Raw genomic sequence first — 6,040 nt, 5'->3', positions numbered from 1 at the left:
TGGAAGAGTGGCAAGAAGAAAGCCATTTCTTAAAGATATCCATAAAAAGTGTTGTTTAAAGTTTGCCACAAGCCACCTGGGAGACACACCAAACATGTGGAAGAAGGTGCTCTGGTTAGATGAAACCAAAATTGAACTTTTTGGCAACAATGCAAAAACCTTATGTTTGGCGTAAAAGCAACACAGCTCATCACCCTGAACACACCATCCCCACTGTCAAACATGGTGGTGGCAGCATCATGGTTTGGGCCTGCTTTTCTTCAGCAGGGACAGGGAAGATGGTTAAAATTGATGGGAAGATGGATGGAGCCAAATACAGGACCATTCTGGAAGAAAACCTGATGGAGTCTGCAAAAGACCTGAGACTGGGACGGAGATTAGTCTTCCAACAAGACAATGATCCAAAACATAAAGCAAAATCTACAATGGAATGGTTCAAAAATAAACATATCCAGGTGTTAGAATGGCCAAGTCAAAGTCCAGACCTGAATCCAATCGAGAATCTGTGGAAAGAACTGAAAACTGCTCTCCATCCAACCTCACTGAGCTCGAGCTGTTTTGCAAGGAGGAATGGGAAAAAAATTCAGTCTCTCGATGTGCAAAACTGATAGAGACATACCCCAAGCGACTTACAGCTGTAATCGCAGCAAAAGGTGGCGCTACAAAGTATTAACTTAAGGGGGCTGAATCATTTTGCACGCCCAATTTTTCCGTTTTTGATTTGTTAAAAAGTTTGAAATATCCAATAAATGTCGTTCCACTTCATGATTGTGTCCCACTTGTTGTTGATTCTTCACAAAAAAATACAGTTTTATATCTTTATGTTTGAAGCCTGAAATGTGGCAAAAGGTCGCAAAGTTCAAGGGGGCCGAATACTTTCGCAAGGCACTGTAGATCTAACAAGAAGCCGTGTTCAGGGCTGCTCATCTGGCTGGCCGTGATACTCTAACTCACTTCAGCCATTAAATAGAAGTGACAATCTTAACTAAATGAATTGGATTAAACAAAATATTTTAACTCTACTTCCCCCATCCCCTGAATAGATTGAAATTAACTGAGAGGCTGTCTGTCAATTTATGCAGAGTGTGTATCCATGATGCATCAATCTGAAAGGGAAACCACTTGTTCATAACATCATCAACAACTCCATTAACAATCAACAACTCAAACTATTTTGTCAAGCCAGGTCAACCAATCACCTATACTCTGAGGTAAATGTTCTTGCTTTTCACACACAAACAACAAAAAGAGAGAAAACTAAAGTAAAACCAAATTATGAAATTAATTCAACTGGACAATTAATTCAAATGTTCCTCTCTGCTGTTTCGTAAGGACGAACAACATAATCTCCACAATTATTATCACAGGAGACAACAGAGGCAAAAATAAACAACACAGATCGGTGCCATTTTCAAGATCAAACTTCACTCAGTCTCTAATCAACTCATAAACGGATACAGCAGGTTGCTGAACTGGTATACTGTATACTGCATTTCACATTTATTTTGATCTTAAATCATGCTTGGAGTTGCCAAGTTGGGATGAGTACTAACTAAATAAAAATGAATAGCAACATTAAATAAAAATATAATTTGCATTATAAATGAATATTTATGACTGTAAATAAAGTAGGAAATACAGAGACAAACATTTTAGGACCATAAACCTATCTGGTCATAATTATTATAGGCTGCAAAAGACAAACACAACATTGTCTTGTGTCTCTGTTATGTGTATTCCCTGCATGTCTCAGCCTGTGCTCTCGTTAGAGCTCCATTCTAATGCACTAATTCACAGCACAGCAGGGAACTTAAAGACGGAGGAGAACCCAGGCCAGATGCCATATCCTTACATACCTCTGCTTATAATCATAACAGGAATAGCCTAACCTGCTTAAAATGCTTACACATACTGTATCTAAAAAGGTAGAACTTTCTGTACTGAAGTACAATAATTTTTCTAGTGTTTTTCCATCACCCCTGTTTATCAGATCAAAAACGACACTTATGACAGACAGAAGACCATCGTTCTGTACAGAATATCATGGCCCACATAAAGTAGCCAAAGTCTCGCTGTCTTCATTATTCAGTGTATCAGCTCCCTGTCAATTAACGTCATGGACACAACAGTTACCAGAATCTAGACACTGACAATAAACTCGTGTTTTATGACAGGAAGACACTGAATAATCATGATATTATAATGAAGAGCATAAAAAATTTTTTTTTACCTTTATTTAACTAGGCAAGTCAGTTAAGAACAAATTCTTATTTTCAATGACGGCCTAGGAACAGTGGGTTGTTCAGGGGCAGAACGACAGATTTGTACCTTGTCAGCTCGGGGGTGTGAACTTGCAAACTTCCAGTTACTAGTCCAACGCTCAACCTGTTAGGGAGGCTGCGAATTTCCGCAGATTTTTGTTAAAAATCGCACAAAATTTCAACGTCCTGCTACTCATGCAAGGAATATAGTAAATGCATATGATTAGTATGTGTGGATAGAAAACACTCTGAAGTCTCTAAAACTGGTTAAATCATGTCTGTGGCTATAACAGAACGTGTTCAGGAGGCAAAATCCCAAGGAAAACTGTTCACCAAAAACACAAAAAAAATATCCATCCGCCAGTCTCTGTATTGTCTATGGCAAGGGAAAATAGATAGAGCCCCGTTTACAATGCCTACAGCTTCCACACGATGTCGCCAGTACTGGCAATTCAGTTGTAGTTTATCCTTGGTGGGATGAGGAATAGGCACTTCCTGTCTTGGGGTCCACCGAAGGAAGTTATGAAAGGGAGAATATGGACGATGATTTCAAGACTTGTTGCTATCGAATACAGATCGCCCCGTGATCAATTTGATCGATTATTAACGTTTATTAATACCTAAAGTTAGTTTACAAAGGTAGTTTGAAGTGTTTTGTCAAAGTTTATAGGCAACTTTTTTAATTAAAAAAACCGCTGTTGCGTTTTGAAAAGGTGCTTTTTCCTGGATCAGACGGGCTTCATAAATGGAAATTTTGGGTATACATGGACGGATTTAATCGAACAAAATACCCAATTGTGATGTTTATGGGACATATAGGAGTGCCAACAAAGAAGCTCGTCAAAGGTAATGAATGTTTTATATTTTATTTCTGTGTTTTGTGTAGCGCCGGCTACGCTAATTATTTCTGTTTACGTCCCCTTTGGGTATTTCGGGGGTTGCATGCTATCAGATAATAGCTTCTCATGCTTTCACCGATAAGCATTTTACAAATCTGACATGATGGATAGATTCACAACGAGTGTAGCTTTAATTGAGTACCCTGCATGTGTGTTTTAATGAAAGTTTGAGTTGTATCGAGTACTATTAGTTGGCGCTCTGAAATTTCCGCTGATTTGGTCCCTGTACAGGGACAGCAGCCGTAAAAGGACTAGGCTACCCTGCCGCCCATTGCATTAGCCTTTGCATTCTCACATGACCATGTCTACCCCAAAGCTCTGTATTAAAACTTTTACTTTAACCGGATCCTGGAAGTCAAGTCTTTAACCTTTTCAAAGTCAACGTTACACTCTTCAGTTTGGTGTAAAATAAAGAGGATTGTCTTGTTGATTTAGGGGCTTATTTAATGCTTACACATTGTGATAATCGTAACTGCATACAAATAGTAGTAATATACATGTCAGGTGTCCCCAACTGGCGGCCTGTGATTTAATATTTTATTTGTACCCCTCCCCCCAACGTCCTTGAGCCCCAAAACAGAATAATGTTGGACATAAAAGACTAAAAACACCAGTAAATCAGCTCCAAGTGATTTTGATTTTGAACATCTGTTCCAAGATATTCCCACGCATAATAGAGAGGTTATGATCGTATGAAATTTTAAGGTTTGAAATTATTATGCTTTAGTCAAATATTATATTTGTTTGGGGTACTTGCGGTCAATTTGCAGTCTACAAATGATTCAGAATGATGTTCCGACCCTGTGTTCATTCTCTCAATAAAAAAATCGGAATTTAGTTGATGATCCCTGGTATATCGGGTATGTATGCACTTGGTGGGCAGGGTTTCTCGATGTCTCTTGCAGGTGGAGTGACGGACGATCACTATAAACTGCAGTTTCAGCTTCCTGGCAGAGGCAACCAGGTTTTCAGCAAACATGTACTGGTACTGGGTAGAGTGTACCAATAATTTAGGAGCAATTGTATTAGAATAAAATTATATAATTGTCCTATTTAAAAAAATGCATACAATATTCCTCAGTATTTGTATTATTTATTTTAGTCTTTTTTACTCGTTTTATCAAGGTTGCCAAAAAATGTTGGACATGATTGTGCCTGACTGAGACTGTCACGACTCCGACCGAAGGACACTCCCCTTCCCGTTCGGGTGGCGCTCGGCGGTCGTCGTCGCCGGCCTACTAGCTGCTACTGATTATTTCCTCCCCCTCCTTATGTGTTGATTGTGTGCACCTGTTTTGAGTTAGGTAGTAAGGCTTTATTAGTCAGCCGGCCCGCAGGGTTCCTTGTGCGGGATTAATTATTGTGATCGTCTGTTTTGGTGTACTTGTGTGCACGTCTATGGGTTTTGTGTTTTCCCATTTTGTGGGTTTTCCCTGGACAGTTTAAGTCCCCCTGTTTGGGGCATTTGTTTGTTCAGTATGCCCTGTGTTTTTGTGAGGGTTGGCTTATGTTCAGCGTTTCTCAGTGCATTAAAATAGCACTCCCCTGAACTCTCTGCTTCCTGCGCCTGACTCCTCACCCACTACACTCAGACCGTTACAGAATCCCGCACCACTGGAATGGAGTCAGCAGGAGCAACAGCCACTCCCCTCCCATCGATGGAAGAGAGGGTTCTACATCACACCACCGTTCTCCATCGGATCGGAACGGCGATGGATCTGGTGATGCAGAGAATGGACCGATGGGAGAGAAGCGGTCTCCTCTCTCCACCTTCGGCCCCCTCCTCAGGACTCCCCATCTCCAGACTCCAGCACCCTCCGTCTTACGCTCCCGAGGGTCTATGATGGAGCGGCAGCAGGGTGCCAGGGGTTCTTACTCCAGCTAGAACTGTACCTGGCCACTGTCAGACCTACTCCCTCGGGAGCGGAGAGGGTGAATGTCCTCATCTCCTGCCTCACGGGTCGTGCTTTGGAGTGGGCAAATGCAGTTTGGAATGGCCCAGACTCAGCTAAGGAGCACTACCCCGAGTTTTCTCGCCGCTTCCGTGCCGTGTTTGACCATCCTCCAGATGGCCGAGCGGCGGGAGAACGACTATTCCATCTACGGTAGGAGAAAAGGAGCGCCCAGGATTACGCGTTGGAGTTCCGTACCTTGGCAGCAGGATCCGGGTGGAACGACAGGGCCCTTATCGACCACTACAGGTGTAGTCTCCGGGAGGACATCCGCAGGGAGCTAGCGTGTCGGGACACCGCTCTTTCCTTGGATGAGCTAATTGACATGTCCATCCGACTGGACAATCTGCTGGCTGCCCGCGGGCGTTCGGAGAGGGTCCTGTGTGTTCCACCACCCAGCACCTCCACTCCTGTTCCGATGGAGTTGGGAGGGGCTTTGCCGAGGGATACCGGAGGAGGAGGCTCCCTCTGCACCAACTGTGGTCGGAGAGGACACACGGCCGATCGGTGCTGGGGGGGTCCGTCTGGGAGTCGAGATGGCAGGCGGAACATTTCTCGATCACCCCAGGTGAGTCAGCACCAAACTCACCCAGAACCCCCTGTTGGTCACATGTTTGTCTTGATTTTTTTTCTTAATTTTCCCCCCTCTTCCCAGCATAGGGCGCTAGTCGATTCAGGCGCAGCTGGGAACTTTATGGATCGAGGACTTGCTATTAAATTAGGTGTTCCGCTTGTGCCGATAGATTCTCCCTTTCCCGTGCACTCCCTAGATAGCCGGCCATTAGGGTCAGGGGTGGTCAGGGAGACCACGATCCCACTGGACATGGTAACGCAGGGGAATCATAGGGAGCGTATCAGTCTCTATATTATTGATTCGCCTGCGTTTCCAGTGGTGTTAGGGATTCCCTGGCTGGCCCGGCACAATCCT

This window comes from Oncorhynchus kisutch, linkage group LG30, assembly GCF_002021735.2.
Source record: "Oncorhynchus kisutch isolate 150728-3 linkage group LG30, Okis_V2, whole genome shotgun sequence".
NCBI lineage: Eukaryota > Metazoa > Chordata > Actinopteri > Salmoniformes > Salmonidae > Oncorhynchus > Oncorhynchus kisutch.
Note: the sequence above shows the minus strand (reverse complement) of the source record.